The 15,591-nt window shown below is 38.7% G+C and overlaps 1 long non-coding RNA gene across 1 annotated transcript; it reads right to left on the bottom strand.

Annotated features, from left to right (window-relative positions):
• Positions 1-6,365: 6,365 nt before the first annotated feature.
• LOC115058344 (uncharacterized) lies at positions 6,366-7,228 on the bottom strand. The gene is made up of 3 exons (XR_003842051.1): positions 7,193-7,228; positions 7,001-7,087; positions 6,366-6,449 (listed from the first exon to the last, which is right to left on the bottom strand). It is a non-coding gene; the product is annotated as an uncharacterized LOC115058344 (long non-coding RNA).
• Between the last annotated feature and the right edge of the window lie 8,363 nt (positions 7,229-15,591).

The following is a 15,591-nucleotide window of genomic DNA, read 5'->3' as shown; positions in this document are numbered from 1 at the left end:
CAGATGGTGGTGATCAACAATTTCTTTTCATTTAATCTTATTTTGATCATGACTCACCCAGCTTGGTATTGTCATCTTTTTCATTTTCAATTCCCTCGATAAGATAATTTAATTGATCTTGGAGTGCTGCAGATAACATAGAAAAAACCGTTTCATATGCAGTTTGAGTATTATATTCATTTTCTTCATTATTCAGTGTTGTTGGACTCAGATATATTTCTTTAACTCACCTTTAACTCTTATCGCATTTGTTTCATTTACTGGTGCATTTACATACTTCTCTATCTCTGTTTGGATTGCAATAATCTCGAGAACTGATAGAAATAGAAAGGTTAAATGTTATTTGACAATCCTGTTAACTTCTTACGTTGACCGCATAAATCAGGGAATTTGTAGAACATAAACAATCAGTAAAAAGGTCTTACGTCTTTGTGGTTGAGCGCTTCTTTCTTGCAGCTCCACCTTCTTTTTTTCCAATTCCTTATTTTTTTCCTCTATCTGTGCTTGAAGCTCTGCAGAGATAAGACATATATATGTATCTATGTATATGTGTGTGTGCAGAAGTACATGTTATTAAAGCACACAGACCTGCTATCTTGACTTTGGAATCAGTATTTTCCAGTTGTCTCTGTAAGTCCTTCAGTTGCTGGGTCAGCGTAGAAATTTGAAGAGCTGAAAGAACCATATTTAAAAACAGTTCAAATACAAAACAGGAAAAACCACGAATGTGGATACAGAGAGATGTATTCTCAACATGTTCACAAAATGAAAGTGGAATTTGATTCACACATGCAAGGCTGTGCAAGGAAGTGAAATTTGGTGACTGATCACAACAGAAACACAGTTCCATCACTTACTGAGTGTGGTGATACTGTCAGATGCAGCCTGAAGTTTGCTGATTTTCTCATCCAGATCATTCTGCAACTCTGAAATGACACATTCATGATGACAAAGTACAGATCTGTCTATTAGGATAAATTGGGGAAGGAAGAAGCACTTCTGCTTATTCCTGGTCCTAGTTTTAGCATCTGCTCAGATTTTCTATGTCTAGGTCGCCACAGGGCTGTTGTCTCTTTCATATATCCGCTACTACTTACTGTCGAATATAATTTAATTCATATGCTTGGAATCGTCTTTTAATAACTAAATCTAACTTATATTGATGCAGGGTTAGGTGTGTGTATTTCCCTCTTTTGTCTTGTGGGCTTGTGGGAAAAACAGCCTGATCCTCATCCATTAAGACCTCAATTTCCCAAGGAAATTATTCTTCTGAAGGGATTGTTTTATGAAATTTGGAGTTGATCCTTTTCCCTCCACCTTTAGAGCAGGATCTGACCACAGAACTTCAAGTTGTTGTACTATTGTGAAGACCCTCTCCACCTACTCTTCTCTGAGGCCCCATTTGGTTTTGGTTTGTGTTGATTCTGCTGCAGCAGCACACACTCACTCACACAACTGACTGTCAAGACTACACATGTCACAATTTAAGCACCGCTAAGAGTTTTATAGTCATTCATTCATTTGTCTTCAACCGCTTTTCTGTTTCTGGGTTGCAGGGGTGCTGGAGCCAATCCCAGCTCACACTGGGCAAGGGCGAGGTCACCCTGGACAGGTCACCAGTCCATCACAGGACCAACACACAGAGACAGACAGAGACCAACAACCACTCACACTCAGACCTACAGACAATTTAGAGTCACCAGTTAACTTAAACACGATGTCTTTGGACAGTGGGAGGAAACCCAAGTGCCTGGAGGAAACTCACGCAGGGACGGGGAGAAGATGCAAACTCCACACAGAAAGGCCCCAGGCCGGAAACTGAACCCATGACCTTGTCTTGGGGCAACAGTGCTAACCACTATGCTTACATTCTGCCAGGTTTATAGTTTCTTTTAAAATAAAACATAGCATCTCACCACACCACAGTCTAGATGGCTTTATATATTTGAGAAAATAGCCAAAAAGGTCACAAATGCATAAATTTTTCTATATGGTTGAAGACCATTCATTTACTAAAAGGTAGATTTACTTTTTCAGGTATCACTGTAAAGTAACACCAATTTTTACATCACTCACCTGTTATCTTCTGCTGATTACTGGAACACTGGGCCTGCGTTTCCTTAAGTTTGCTCTCTAAGCCTAAATTTAAAAAAAAACAACAAAACATCCAAATTCAAATGAATAATCTCTTAATTTTCTGTTGCAGAAGCTTCCATGTCAGAACTGTGCCAACCTCTGATCCTATCCTGGTCACGAGCTTGCTCCTTTTCTTTTATCTTCAGTTGTGTCCTTAGCGCTAGAAAACATATAATCCAGCTTCAGAGGAAATTACATCTGAAATATGTTTTTGATGATGCCAAAGAGAAATAAAACTCATACTATTAATTGAAGCAGAAGTTGTCTGACCATGTATTTGATTTTCTGTCTGTAGCTGCTTGAGTTGGTTGTTTAGATTGGTGATTGACAAAACTGAGGAAACATAAGAAGAAGATATGTCTTGGAAAAACCACTTCAGGTTATTTCTGATGCATCGCCATGGTCACTCTGTACTTACTCAAATTGCCATTTTCCTGATTCTTCTCATTCAGCTCATTGACATATCTCTGCAGTTCGTCCTTTTTACTGTTAAGATCATTTTCGAGCTCTGAGGGAATTTTTAGGCAGTTCAAATTTGTCTATTACTTAAATGAAAAGTAACAGGATACAATGAAAATACTAGATACAATCAGGTTATATGTTAAATGCTTGTGATTTTTGGATACTTCGATACTTACGGGTTACCTCAGTGCTTTTTACAGTTTGGAGTTCTAACAGCTGATTCTGCAGCTGCTCCACCTGACTCTGTAGCATCATGATTCTCAAAACTGAAAAACAACAGAGTGTAGTTGAATTCAAGAGGTCCTGAGATAAATGAAAAAAGACACAAAATAGAAGAACAGAGGCTGCCTCATCTGAGGGGAAAAAGAAAGAAAGCACAACTTGGTTGGGGTCCCTCTGGCTCATGGTGCTTTGACACTCACTCAGGATTGTGTTTTCATTGCCTTGGTCGTCAATCTCACTAAGCAGCCCATCCACTCTGGCTTGCAACTCTGGGAGAAAAGTCAAAGGTATTAAATGTGGTTTAAAGTTTTAAAAACTCTGAATTGTAACAGTGGTGTTACTATATTTAGAACAAACTCACTTTTCACATAGTCACTTGTGGTGCTGTTGATACCCTTATTTTGAAGGTCCCAGATTTCATTCTGCAGCTGAATGATTTGTAAAACTGAAATAGTGGAGCAATGATCAAAAAAAAGGGTTTATTGTCCTGGACATGACGTTTGATTACTGGACATTAAGCGGTGTTTAAATTGCCTCAAATATAACTAATTGCAACAGTGACTTTTATAACTTTGAGTTAAAGTTTTTGTGAAACATAATTAAAAGAGAGGAACAAAAAACACAAAAATAATAATAGTTTGTGAATTTATCACCCGCGTTTAACAACCTGGAAGCACTATCTATTTGACCCTTTTGACATTAAACGTAGGAATAATGCACAAGAATCGACACAGTTCTTTTAAAAATATAATTTAAATCCATAGCCATACATAATACCAAATTATTTACCATATAAGAAGTGTAATATTAACATTCACTTTAACTACAACCACACACAGTAGAGTGATAGTTATCTGTCTCAGTATAAGGAAGGTTCACTGTAATTCTTAAAAATCAAAATTGGAATTAGCTTTTAGACAAACTACGGATTGAATTCATATTTTGAATTGTGTAAAAGTAGCCTCAGAATGTAAAAATTAAATTTGAATGGTTGCTATGGCACCGGCGTCACACTGAGCGGTTGCTTGAGAGGTGTCTCATGCCTGCTCCACTAGTTTACATGTGCCAAACACAGACTATATCTTGACAAGGACATTATTGCCTTTACTGCACATGCTTATTGAAAATCCAATTAAAAAAAGTTCAAAATAAAAATGATATTTTAGGTGGTGACAGAGCCAACAGAGTTAAAGTTTAACTCCAGATGCAGATGCAGTGTGCTTACTTGTTTGGGGGTTGGCGATCAGTCTCTCTATGTCTGCATTCTTGGAGTTCAGTTCATCTTGTTTCTCCTCCAGCTGTCTGTGCAGGTCTGTGAGGGGACAACAAGAAGCACACATTTGCAGCAGAAAGATATCAACACAGCTGATACTAATAGGCATGTTAATTCAAGATACTGTAACAAATACAATTGGCAAAAGTGAAAAAAATGTTTTTGCACCTGTAAATCTACATAAAAATTAAAAGAATGTTTACAATGTTAAAGTAATTGCTTCATCAATAGTTGTCATCTCAAATGCTGGCTGCAACCACTGTTGTCTACCTGCAATCCTTTCTTCGTCTTCTGAAGATGAGATCAGATGCTTCAGAGCCTTAACCTCATCATGCAGGTTTATCACGTTCAGAACTGGCCCAGAAAAACAGAGAAAAAAAGTCTTTAACTTTGAAACAAACCATCAGATGAGAAACCAAGCAGAGGAGACTGTTGATATAATCAGGAGAGATTTTACTCACCAAGCGCTGCTTTGGAGTCTGCCGTTCTGTTGAGCTCTGCCATTTTCTCCTCAAGCTCAGTCTTCACCTCTGATGGAAACAGACATGAAATAAATCAGACCTGAAACTAACACATGAAGGCTTTTATTAAACCAATGTTCTACAGCTTACGGGAATATCTTTCCTCAAGTCCAGAGCATTCATCAATCTTTGACTTAAGTTTCTTCTCCAGATCTGTTGAATGAGAGGAGAATGGCAGGTCACCAAAGGTCTCCCTTCAGAGGAGTCTTAATTATGACACTCTCATTTAGGAAAATTCAACTCACCTCTGACATGAGCCTTAGTAAAGGAATGAGCTCTTTCTTCAGCTTGGAGCAGATTATTCAGGGCTGATTTAAAACAATGTGATATAAAATTATTCAAGGTTTTTTTTCTTTTCCCAGTGACAAAAATATTCTACGTTTGGCACTTACTTTTGATTTCAGCCCGATCTCGAGATCGTGCCGTCTGGCTTTCATGCACATGATTCCTTAGCTCTGGAAGAGTTGCTCAATGTTATCAGAGTTAAATGTTGTTTGGTGAGTTCAGCCATGATTGATGAAAATTAGACACTGTTAAAGACTTAGCGTTACCATTGCGATATTCATTCTCGAGGTTCCTGAGTTCGTTTTGCAGATTAGTTACTGTCAGAGCTGTGAAAAACAGATATCAGATTACATAGAGACATTTAGACCAAGAAGCTTAGTTCACAACTATCTTCATTCCTCTTCCATTCCCAGTTTTCTTCTTTTCTCCTTCTTCCACCCCTGATTTGTAATCAGCTGACTTCAGGTGACTTCACCAGCCAATCGGATTTCACAACAGTCTCAACCACATCTCATTGTCACTCTCAAACTTTGAAATCTGTTCTCCTTTTGTTCTGATTTGCTGTGACTTTCCTCCTCCCCATCCACCTGCAGTGTTCTTATGCAGAACCAGGGTGAGCTCATCACGTCCAATCATCCCCCTTTCTTTTACATTAGCACAACCAGCCGAACTGTCTCGGCCTCAGGGATGGTTTCCCATAACCTACAGCCCCACCCTCTCCAAATGGCATTGCCCAATCACAATACAGTCTATTACACTGTTTGTCAAAGACTCTCACATCTCTCACTTCTCTCTCTCTCTTATTTGGCACAATACACAATAGTGCATGTGAATTCATTAACACAAATGGACTCTCTCTTGGATAATGAATGTAGACACCATGTCCCCTCCTTACTTACTCAGCCTGGTATTTGTCTGATTCTTCTCGTGGAGCTCATTGATGGTGTGCTGGAGTTCATTCTTCTTGTTCGTAAGATCGTTTCTGAGCTCTGAGACAAGTCAGAAATGTAGAAGTTTCAGCACTGCAATCAAATAACAACTGCAGTCCTTGAAGTGAAAATAGATGCTGAGATTTGCAAAGATGTTGGAGATACTCACGGGTCACCTGAGCAGTTTGTGACTGCTGGACCTCTGACAGCTGTTTCTGTAGCTGTGCCACCAGATTCTGCAGTGTCACGATTTTCAGCACTTACGCAAAACACAACAGAGAGGGAAGGACTTAATTAAGTGCAGGAAAGAAAAGAGTGTGTGAAAAGAGAGAAAAAATCTTTCACATTTTGGACTCACCTAGTTTTGTGTTTTCATTGCCTTTGTCATCCAGTTCAGTAATAAGACCATCCACCTCAGATTGCAACTCTAAGGAAAAAAGAAGTAAGCTTACTATTCTTAAAATGTACACTTTTCTGATTTGACTGTCAAATAACTTTATTCTAAATCTTTATGATGCCATCTGAATACCAACTAACCTTTTAGACGGTTACTCACAGTCCCATTGGAACCTTTATTCTGAAGGTCCCAGATTTCATTCTGCAGCTTAATGATTTTTAAAACTGTAACACACAGGCATAAGATGAGGGGGCTTATATGTTTTGATCAATGATTCTCACCAGTTTAACACATTAATACCAAAAGCGTCCACTCTCTCACAGCTGTGTAGCTTTTGGTGCCAGACTGGCAGCCATTATCAGTCTGATTAGTCATGAGCCTGTTTCCTTCAAACAACTGCTACTACATAAAACTGTTTATACCCTCAATCTGCATAGAAATGCAACTTTAGAAACTACAAAAAAGTCAATGATATGACACAAAGCTTCTCTTGACCCCTGTTGGAGTTTTAATTCACATTTTTCTTGATGTACTTACTTACTAGTGTTATGTCTATGACAGTCAGGAAACAGTGTGTCCGATTTTTAAACCGTGTGCAGCGGCTATATTTAGTTTGCACTGTCACACCAGCCATGGTTTAATCTGAGACCTACAATCCACCCCATTTGTGGTCCACACCCCAATGTTAAGACTCACTTATGCCAAATAAAGTCGAAATGAGTTTGCCTTGAGAAAAGTGACTCTCGTCGTCAGAGGTTGAAATCAATGAACTCACCTATTTGGGGGTTGGCAATGAGCTTCTGTATGTCTGCATACTTTGAGTGAAGTTCAATTTGCTTGGCCTCCAGTTCCCTCAGCAGGTCTGTGAGGTGACAAAGAAAAGCAAATATAATTGATAACCCATTTCACAATACAAACCTAAAACAGATACGTAGCTCTGCAGTCAAATGTTCAGTGTGCTACTCACCTGTTCTGTTCTGTGGCTCTCGTGTTATTGAGATCAGATTCCTCAGAGTCCTCAGCTCATCATGCAGGTTTATCACATTCAGAACTAACTCAAACAAAAATGGCATAAAAATCCCCACAATGTTTTTAACTCACAAACTATCCAATGAAGAACCGAGCAAAGGGGAGTGTTTAGGTCAACTGGAGAGATTTTACTCACCAAGTGCTGCTTTGGAGTCTCCCGTTCTGTTGAGCTCTGCCATTTTCTCCTCAAGCTCAGTCTTCACCTCTGATGGAAACAGACATGAAATAAATCAGACCAGATACTAACACATGAAGGCTTTTATTAAACCAATGTTCTACAGCTTACGGGAATATCTTTCCTCAAGTCCAGAGCATTCATCAATCTTTGACTTAAGTTTCTTCTCCAGATCTGTTGAATGAGAGGAGAATGGCAGGTCACCAAAGGTCTCCCTTCAGAGGAGTCTTAATTATGACACTCTCATTTAGGAAAATTCAACTCACCTCTGACATGAGCCTTAGTAAAGGAATGAGCTCTTTCTTCAGCTTGGAGCAGATTATTCAGGGCTGATTTAAAACAATGTGATATAAAATTATTCAAGGTTTTTTTTCTTTTCCCAGTGACAAAAATATTCTACGTTTGGCACTTACTTTTGATTTCAGCCCGATCTCGAGATCGTGCCGTCTGGCTTTCATGCACATGATTCCTTAGCTCTGGAAGAGTTGCTCAATGTTATCAGAGTTAAATGTTGTTTGGTGAGTTCAGCCATGATTGATGAAAATTAAACACTGTTAAAGACTTAGCGTTACCATTGCGATATTCATTCTCGAGGTTCCTGAGTTCGTTTTGCAGATTAGTTACTGTCAGAGCTGTGAAAAACAGATATCAGATTACATAGAGACATTTAGACCAAGAAGCTTAGTTCACAACTATCTTCATTCCTCTTCCATTCCCAGTTTTCTTCTTTTCTCCTTCTTCCACCCCTGATTTGTAATCATCTGACTTCAGGTGATCACCAGCCAATCGGATTTCACAACAGTCTCAACCACATCTCATTGTCACTCTCAAACTTTGAAATCTGTTCTCCTTTTGTTCTGAGTTGCTGTGACTTTCCTCCTCCCCATCCACCTGCAGTGTTCTTATGCAGAACCAGGGTGAGCTCATCACGTCCAATCATCCCCCTTTCTTTTACATTAGCACAACCAGCCGAACTGTCTCGGCCTCAGGGATGGTTTCCCATAACCTACAGCCCCACCCTCTCCAAATGGCATTGCCCAATCACAATACAGTCTATTACACTGTTTGTCAAAGACTCTCACATCTCTCACTTCTCTCTCTTATTTGGCACAATACACAATAGTGCATGTGAATTCATTAACACAAATGGACTCTCTCTTGGATAATGAATGTAGACACCATGTCCCCTCCTTACTTACTCAGCCTGGTATTTGTCTGATTCTTCTCGTGGAGCTCATTGATGGTGTGCTGGAGTTCATTCTTCTTGTTCGTAAGATCGTTTCTGAGCTCTGAGACAAGTCAGAAATGTAGAAGTTTCAGCACTGCAATCAAATAACAACTGCAATCCTTGAAGTGAAAATAGATGCTGAGATTAGCAAAGATGTTGGAGATACTCACGGGTCACCTGAGCAGTTTGTGACTGCTGGACCTCTGACAGCTGTTTCTGTAGCTGTGCCACCAGATTCTGCAGTGTCACGATTTTCAGCACTTACGCAAAACACAACAGAGAGGGAAGGACTTAATTAAGTGCAGGAAAGAAAAGAGTGTGTGAAAAGAGAGAAAAAATCTTTCACATTTTGGACTCACCTAGTTTTGTGTTTTCATTGCCTTTGTCATCCAGTTCAGTAATAAGACCATCCACCTCAGATTGCAACTCTAAGGAAAAAAGAAGTAAGCTTACTATTCTTAAAATGTACACTTTTCTGATTTGACTGTCAAATAACTTTATTCTAAATCTTTATGATGCCATCTGAATACCAACTAACCTTTTAGACGGTTACTCACAGTCCCATTGGAACCTTTATTCTGAAGGTCCCAGATTTCATTCTGCAGCTTAATGATTTTTAAAACTGTAACACACAGGCATAAGATGAGGGGGCTTATATGTTTTGATCAATGATTCTCACCAGTTTAACACATTAATACCAAAAGCGTCCACTCTCTCACAGCTGTGTAGCTTTTGGTGCCAGACTGGCAGCCATTATCAGTCTGATTAGTCATGAGCCTGTTTCCTTCAAACAACTACTACTACATAAAACTGTTTATACCCTCAATCTGCATAGAAATGCAACTTTAGAAACTACAAAAAAGTCAATGATATGACACAAAGCTTCTCTTGACCCCTGTTGGAGTTTTAATTCACATTTTTCTTGATGTACTTACTTACTAGTGTTATGTCTATGACAGTCAGGAAACAGTGTGTCCGATTTTTAAACCGTGTGCAGCGGCTATATTTAGTTTGCACTGTCACACCGGCCATGGTTCAATCTGAGACCAACAATCCACCCCATTTGTGGTCCACACCCCAATGTTAAGACTCACTTATGCCAAATAAAGTCGAAATGAGTTTGCCTTGAGAAAAGTGACTCTCATCGTCAGAGGTTGAAATCAATGAACTCACCTATTTGGGGGTTGGCAATGAGCTTCTGTATGTCTGCATACTTTGAGTGAAGTTCAATTTGCTTGGCCTCCAGTTCCCTCAGCAGGTCTGTGAGGTGACAAAGAAAAGCAAATATAATTGATAACCCATTTCAAAATACAAACCTAAAACAGATACGTAGCTCTGCAGTCAAATGTTCAGTGTGCTACTCACCTGTTCTGTTCTGTGGCTCTCGTGTTATTGAGATCAGATTCCTCAGAGTCCTCAGCTCATCATGCAGGTTTATCACATTCAGAACTAACTCAAACAAAAATGGCATAAAAATCCCCACAATGTTTTTAACTCACAAACTATCCAATGAAGAACTGAGCAGAGGGGAGTGTTTAGGTCAACTGGAGAGATTTTACTCACCAAGTGCTGCTTTGGAGTCTGCCGTTCTGTTGAGCTCTGCCATTTTCTCCTCAAGCTCAGTCTTCACCTCTGATGGAAACAGACATGAAATAAATCAGACCTGAAACTAACACATGAAGCATCGGGGCCTTTAATCGGGCTGGTATTCTATAGCTTACGTGAATACTCTCGCTCAAATCCAGAGCACTCTTCGTTCTTTAACTGCAGCTGCCGCTTCAGCTCTGTCATGTGGAAGGAGAGAATCAGATCATCAAAGCTATCACATGAACCACTCTGCTATGAAACCCCCCCCCCCCCCCCCCCCCAAAAAAAAAAAAAAAAAAATATTGGTAGTAGAGTTTACTTGAAGGGTAAACCGGACTCACCCTTTATGTCATCCTGAGCTTTGGCATATTTCTTTTCTTTGGCTCGAAGCAGAGCCTGAATACCTAAAAACAATACCATTTACAGTCAGTCCCACATATAATACCTTTAATGTGTAAGAGGCAGTGACAGAACAAGGTGTCTTGCCAACATGATTGTGCCATATCATAGGAAGACATGTATTTCCAAGGTAATTTGGCAAATATTCATGAGTAGTCTTTGTGGAAAGTGGCTATACAGTGATAGTGTCTGTTTTTGCATGAATTTGGACTCACTGTTGATTTGACTTGATGTCTGCTGTTGCTCATCATTCTGCAGTTGTCTCATATCTCTCATCGCATTGATAATATTCATGACTGGTCAAAATAAAAGATGAAAACTTCAATGTATAGCAAAGATATAATATTAAAAAAGGATGAAGTTGGGATGGAAACACACTTTAAGGGTTGGAATGAATATGTGATCATTGCTTAATGTTAAGCTTTAGTTCAATGCAGAGAACAATGCACCTGTTTCTCACTGATACTTACTCAGTATTGTCTGGCCCACATCTATTTCCTGGAGCTGCTTCTGTAAGTTTGTTTGCTGCTTCTCTTCCGCCTCCAACATAACTCTCAGCACTATGATGAAAACAATTATGCTTAAATATCTTTGCTGTAGAGTACCTATAATCATTATAATCATGTGATATAATAATTGAAAACTATTACTTAAAGTTTATTATTTCATAATATCACATTAAATCTGCAAAACTGTGATATTTTTATTCAATTAATTTAGGTAAATCAAGACTGATAGAGCTCCAGGATCACTCACCTGCAAGTTTGGAAGTAGCTGTGCTATGGGCAGTTGAAATTAAATGCCGTAAATTTTCTACCTCGGCCTGCAAAATCAAAATTTCCTTTGCTGGAGAAGAAAAAAATTAATCAATTATGCAGCAGTCACAACTAAAAGGAAACAAATCTCTCTGAACTGTGTGCTTACTAAGATCTGAGTTCTGGTCATTATCTTTCAAGAGCATAATCTTCTTTTTAAGAAGGTCTGCCTTCTGATTAAATTGCCTCTCGTAATCTGTTAAAGAAAAACAAGCAAACAAAAAGTCAAAACAAGAATGCCACCATCGTGCACGTCAGGAAAATGATGGCGTCTCGTAAGAGATGAAACGGAATGAAGCGTTTAGTGACTCACCATTACCCCCACCGCTGGACTTCTGTGTGTAGATACCAATGAGCGACTGTATCAAATCAATTTTACTGTTCACAAACATCAGACCCAGCACTGCGAGATACGTCAAAGGATATGTGTCAGCACATGTTAGACCCTGATTTATTGCTATTGTAAATTGTGAAGGCAATAAGAACAGATGTGGATAAATGTACTGACTAGCTGAGTTGACTCCTCCTGTTTGTTGCACTTTCCTCAGCTCACTGTCCAGTTGTTCTTTAAGAGCACATGAAGTCAAAGTGAGAGAACCATTCATTGAAACATATAGATCCATAGAAAACATTGCTGCTAAACAGTAAGTAAATATAACATGAAATCATTTCAAGCCCAACTGCAACTGAAGTCACAATAGCAACTTGCTGTATGCTAATATGCTACTATTAAAGCTAAGAAAAACTTACCGGCCTTGTTTAACGTTAATGCTAAGCTAAGTTAGTACTGCAATCTGAGTAAAGTCAGCAAACTGACACAGTAGTGAGCTTTGCACAGCAGCATTTGCCTTATGTTTGCAAACATTAGCCACCATAAGTCAGTTATCAAACCAGGCCAACGTAAGTAAGGCTGAGTCAGCAGAACCACTGAGTGCAACAGCAGAACTTCATTTCTTCTTTAAAAAGTTATACAAGACCAAATTTGTACCGATTGGCGTTTAAATGTATTTATTTTTATATATTTTTTTTTAACATGTAAACATGTCAGTGATGTAGACAACTTTTACCTCTAAGTCTCCCAAAGAGCAGATCGCTGGCTTCTCCTCCTCTCGCAGCTTCCTGCTCTAAATCCCACATCTCATTTTGCAGAGAGATGATCTGACGAACTGAGCACATAAAAATAACCATCAAATCCCATCCATCCCTCAGTGCATGAATTTAATGAGGGACAAGTTTGTCTGTGTGCTCATCTGCTCCATAAGATAATCTTTAACAATATCCTTACTTGGTGCTAATTTTGTGTCACTTCTTTCAAGTTGCTGCCAAATGGCATTGAGTTCAGCGATCTTCCCTTGCAGCTCACGCCGTAGCTCTACAAGTCACAAGTTAGGAGTGAGAAATTTTCAATCTTTAGAAATTTAGCTTAAAAAATATTCAAGAAGAACAAGAAGACTGGAGTGTTAAATTTAAGCGACTTTGCCATCAAATCTAAGGAACAGCAATGAAACTACACTCACCTCTGAGGACACTCTGAGGAGTGTTTGCTTCAGTAAAATTAGAGGCCTTGATCCTTTTCTCTAATGTGTTCACCTCCCTGGTCAGTATAATGGTTTTCAGGACTAGGATAAAAATATTACTGCATTATCCACTGATGAAGAAACTAAAGAAACGGTGACATGTACTGAGCATGAATTTTAAAAAATGGTTTTAATCTGGTTAACTTACTTAGTAATGTATCTCCATTAAACCTCCCCACCAGCTCTTCAATTTTATTGTGCAACTGGGTTTGATAGGCTGCCCGGGATTTAAAGACAAATTTTAACATTTGTTGGGCGATATCACTGCCACATGTGCAACACACTCTATGCGTTTATAATGAAAGACTTACATTCAGAGATAGCAGAGGCTGTTGAACCGCAAGTAGCGACCTGCATTTTCAGCTGTCTGACTTTCCTCCGCAACCCAAAGGCTTCTTCATCTGTGGGAACGTGCAGAGATTATAGTGTAGTCGAGAAGCTGTGAACGTATCATTCCTGATAAGTTTGTAGCTCAAGACCTTGAGCACTTGCCTAGTTCGCTGTTGTGCTCCATTGCCTTCTGAAGTTGCTTGTTAAGTGAAGTTAACTGAAGCTCCAAACCTGACAATACATGACAGCAAAGTTAAATTTCATTTCAGCATCCATAAGAGGAATTGTATTACTACATTTAAACAATATTATAGTCATTACTGCATGTCAAACCTTAACCCACTGTGTGCATTAATGCCAGACTAATAACTTTTTAATTTTTCTGATTCATTCAACATGTCTTTATTGTTTGGTAAAGAACTACTCACCAGTACAGTTTTTAATGGTAATGGACTGAAAGAAATCAAAATGAGTGAATTACTTTAAATAACTGTGGAAGGAGATTAAAAATAAAAAAAATAAAAAAAAAAAAATATATATATATATATATATATAGAATCCTGATGGGTTCATATAGTAAAACAAGTCATAAAAGATACATGTAACAATCTCAAGTATTAATAACATACCGTGAATTTTACATTATCAGGATTAATCCCTTCTGGTAGTTCTATCTGAGGTAAACAAGACAGAAGGCAGGGTATTGAACTATGAACACAGCCCAAAGTGTTACATTTCTCTCATTCAGTATTAGATAGTTTTGGGGACTTACTTGGAAACGTGAACGAATCTTTTCCAGCTCTGACTTTGTTACACTTCCAACAGAGGTTGTCTCATCATCATGGACTAAGGAACCAGAAAAACCATCAACAATGAACTGAATGTAATAGTCAAAATGTTCCCTCTCTATTTACTGGTTGTGAACTGAATGTAATATGGATTTCTGTTCCTCACCAGATCTGTTGTCAGATGTTTGAAAGATGCAGAAAAGAAGCAGGGGAAGCCACATGAAATGAAATCCTCCAGCCATTGCACTGTTTCTGTTATGAACCTTCTACCTACTATCAAGAGTTCACTGCTTTTTATACACAATATCGATCAATGACTGATTTTAGTCAGGTGGTTTCTTGACAGAGGAATTGCATGAGTTACAGACAGTAAGTCATTTTATTTGTCTATGCCAAACACTGCAGAAAATCAATTATTTCATCAAGGCCAGAGTCTAGTATTCACAGTGTGAATAAAAAAGGTTTCAATAAAATATTGTTACAATGCCCTTCAGTAAGAAAACAACAAATCTGTGTAAAGCTAATCAAGTTACTTTACATCCATCCATCCATCTTCAGACAGAGACCAATAACGATTCACACTCACAATCAATTTAGAGTCACCAATTAACCCAAAAATGATGTCTTTGGATGGTGGGAGGAAATCAGAGTACCCGCAGGAAACCCACACAAGCAAACCCTGTACAGAAAGGTATAGAGTCAGCACAGTTTCATAATGAATGAACTCTCACGGGGCTTTTCACAAAGGCACATGCTTTGTTTTGTAGTTGGGTTCATATTTTGAAATGTTTTCTTTACCTCAGTGTCACTGCTGTTTCGTCTCTCTCTCTCTCTCTCTCTCTCTCTCTCTCTCTCTCTCTCTCTCTCTCTCTCTCTCTCTCTCTCTCTCCAGTCCAGTCCAGTGTTTCAAGTTTAGGTGGCAGTCTGTTTCTTTCATCATCCCCTACTCCCATGGTAAGCTACAGCCCTGTCCTCCCCCGTTCTGTTCTGTTTAGATTATTTCATTATTATATTTTATTAATAAAATAATTTATTTTATGAATTCCTTTTTATTTATTTATTTTTTGTGGGGTGCAATTCCCCAGGTGGCATTGTCGTGCTCCCCAATTGCAAAGAAACTCCCCTCCACCCCGCCACATAATGTTCACATTTTTATGCCCAGTCTGAGATGGAAGTCTATTCTGGTATATAGTAGATTACTGAACAAGACACTAGAGACAAATAACCACTTTTGTCACAAGGTAAATGCATCTACATAGACTTGCATGACTATTCTCAAGTTGTAACTTTACTTAGCATGGCAGACTTTTGATTGTGTGGGTGGGGGAATTTAGGAAACTCAATGCATCAATTCAAATTTGTCTCTCTTGATGCAATTTTCCACCCATTTAATGGTATCTCACCAATCATGAAGAAAACACACACTACAACTACATGT

The sequence above is a fragment of the Echeneis naucrates genome, chromosome 17 (genome assembly GCF_900963305.1).
Source record: "Echeneis naucrates chromosome 17, fEcheNa1.1, whole genome shotgun sequence".
Classification (NCBI taxonomy): Eukaryota; Metazoa; Chordata; class Actinopteri; order Carangiformes; family Echeneidae; genus Echeneis; species Echeneis naucrates.
The sequence above is the reverse complement of the archived record's forward strand: the minus strand, read 5'-3'. Positions and strand labels throughout refer to the sequence as shown.